The 2672-nt window shown below is 53.6% G+C and overlaps 1 protein-coding gene across 2 annotated transcripts in view; it reads left to right on the top strand.

Annotated features, from left to right (window-relative positions):
- The first annotated feature begins 2302 nt into the window (after positions 1 to 2302).
- The window catches only part of UNK (unkempt family zinc finger), a 42242-nt gene continuing 41872 nt past the window's right edge, over positions 2303 to 2672 (top strand). Inside the window, exon 1 of one of the 2 annotated variants that reach the window (XM_017743248.1) lies at positions 2303 to 2438. The gene's annotated coding sequence lies outside the window, so the exon portion shown is untranslated. The remainder of the gene's footprint in view (positions 2439 to 2672) is intronic. The other variant, XM_017743249.1, reaches the window with a different exon arrangement.

Genomic DNA, 2672 nt, shown 5'->3' with positions numbered 1-2672 from the left:
CTCGGGGGTGTCCGTGGGGGCGAGGGGAGGCTCTCGCAAGGGAAGGGCGGGGGGAGTCTGGCGGCGCCTCTGGCATTTCTTGCCTGGATTTATCATTCCAGGTGGCAAGGAAGGGTTGTGACGGGACTTGGATTCGCAGTGGGCAGCGGGGCTGGGATGTGAGTGCCCCGAGTCAGAGCCTGACCTTTGGCCCTGGGAAGGGAGCATTCAGGAGTTGGGGCTCAGTCCCGCTGCGCTGCCATTCCCCAAATTACTCTGACTCTGTGGGTCACCCATTTCTTGCCTGGATTTATCATTCCAGGTGGCAAGGAAGGGTTGTGACGGGACTTGGATTCGCAGTGGGCAGCGGGGCTGGGATGTGAGTGCCCCGAGTCAGAGCCTGACCTTTGGCCCTGGGAAGGGAGCATTCAGGAGTTGGGGCTCAGTCCCGCTGCGCTGCCATTCCCCAAATTACTCTGACTCTGTGGGTCACCTTCATCCCCAAAGCGAATCACAAAGTTTCATTGCAAGTAGAAATCCAGAATCCATGCTCCCTGTTGGTACCATCTTAGCTTTTAGCTCCCTAAGATAAATAACAATTCAGTAAAAAAAACTTGTCTTTTGGGGGAAACTGCTTCCTTAAGTTATACCTTGATTTGTATCACTATTTTACTGTGTTTGCACTGACTGTGGAGGCAGGTCGCTGCACCCAAGGGGAGGCTCCCAGGATCAAGAAGAACAGGTCCCAAATGCCCTGCAGTTGTAGCACGTAGGATATGCAGGGAACACAAACAGACGCTCCCAAAGGCGTCCGTGAGCTTCCCAAAGCGGAGTGCAGCTGGAATCGCTCTCTGCATGAGGCTCTGCATCCTCAGCTCTGGGTCAGTGCTGGCCTGGTGGGAAGAGCCAGGATGGAGCTTGGCCTGTTGGGAACATGTCGGGAGAGTGTTCTGCTCCTCCGTCCGCTCGGCCACTCCAGCAAACGTGGCACCGTGGTGTGACAGGGCCGTCAGGCTGGGGCTGCCCAAGGGACGTCGTCTCCCCTGCATCTCCCCTGCCTCTGGTCCTCATTTTCAGGTTAATTTTCTCTCTTCTAAAGGAAAATGTTAATTATTTATCAGAGGCAAAAAGCTGTGTATCCACGGAGTGGCTTGGGAGGTGTAAGTAAACATTCACTGCGTTGGTTTGGAAGATGGAAAGGGAAGAATTCCCTTTGCGTTCTGAGTTGTTCATGCTTTGGGAAAATAAAATTAGGAACCGGTTCTGGTGGTAACAGCGTTTAATACACTTAATTTGTTAGAGAGCTCGCTGCACTGCCACTAATGCCGGGAGACCAGGTGAAACTTTGTTACCAGGAGCTCAGAGGCTCCTCAATTATTTCCTTCTCCATGTTTTCCCAGCAATGGCTATTTGCACTTCTCGTTTTAGAGATACTTCAGATTTTTTTGGTCTCTGAAACCCTCGAGAAAAGCCAGGTGTCCTCTGGGGTGGAGCAGGGTGAGGGACAGGTGTACACACAGAAAGCGAGGAGAGCAAACCAGCACACGTTAGCAAAGGTGGGAGTAAATTCACCCTGGGCACATCACCTGGAGAGTCCTCAGGGTTCCCCCATCGCTTGGCAGGGCAGGTGTCGAGGTGTGAAACAAAAGACAACAGGAAGAGGAAACAGTGTCAGCACCAGGTTGTAGAGTAAATATCAGCCACGAGGGATTGGAGCCTGTGGCATCCAAATCCCCTTGGACAAAGGGCAGGTCGGTGGTGTTTTCAGTGTGATTCCTCAATAATTGAGTGGGTTTTCCAGCAGGTTCATGGCTGACAGTGGCTCTGGGTTGGGGGTACAGGTGTGTGTGGAGATATTCCCTGAAACACCTGCACACACATTGACTAAGGAAAAGCCCTGCTTGACCAGGAGCTGCATAATTACAGTGCTCCAGACTCCCAGGGAGGGTGGTTAGATGATTAAGAAGGTATTGATATCCTGTGACTTATTCCTGCATATGCCTAGAAATAAGCTGCTAAATCACCTCAGGACAAGCGTGCCTGCAGTAGATACTAAATCAATGTAAATAGGAATTCTAAAAGTGATTTCCCTCCCCAAACCAGCTGCAGAGACCAGGCCTGAAGTTTATTATTAACGTTGCTCACCCTGCGTGCGCTGGCAGAGGTAAGAAAGGTGTTTGCCTGATAAATCCCGTGTACCCTTTCCCACACCGCTGGAGATCCCAGCGCCAGGAGCGGTTCTGTGCGGAGCCCCAGAGATCAAAGTCCTATTAAAAGAAACTCGTTATCATTTCCTCCCTTGGGAGAGAAGTTAATTGGCAGAGGAAGCGCTCCACATGGGAATTCGGCCGATTCCTTGGACACGGCTCCTTCGGGGGGGGGTTTCTCCTAGGGCAGGACGGGGAGCCCGTGCTCCGATGTCCCAGCAGCCAGGTGCCATTGGTGTCACCTGCTCCGAGGTAGGTTTTCCACGCGCTCGCTGGGCCTTCCTCCTCCTCCTCCTCCTCCTCCTCCTCCTCCTCCTCGGGCCGCAGTGCTATTCCCGGGCACTTCCTGCACGGCGTTGTCCCGTGGGTGGGGAGGGCCGTGGAGCGGTGAGCGATGCCAGCACTAAAATAACCCACTGGCCGCGCTCCCGCGTCCACGCTCAGCCCCTGAGGAAGAGGAAGAAGGGAGGAGGAAGGAAGTGAGGC

Source organism: Corvus brachyrhynchos, unplaced genomic scaffold (genome assembly GCF_000691975.1).
Source record: "Corvus brachyrhynchos isolate BGI_N302 unplaced genomic scaffold, ASM69197v1 scaffold148, whole genome shotgun sequence".
Classification (NCBI taxonomy): domain Eukaryota; kingdom Metazoa; phylum Chordata; class Aves; order Passeriformes; family Corvidae; genus Corvus; species Corvus brachyrhynchos.
Note: the sequence above shows the minus strand (reverse complement) of the source record. Positions and strands in the feature narration are given on the sequence as shown.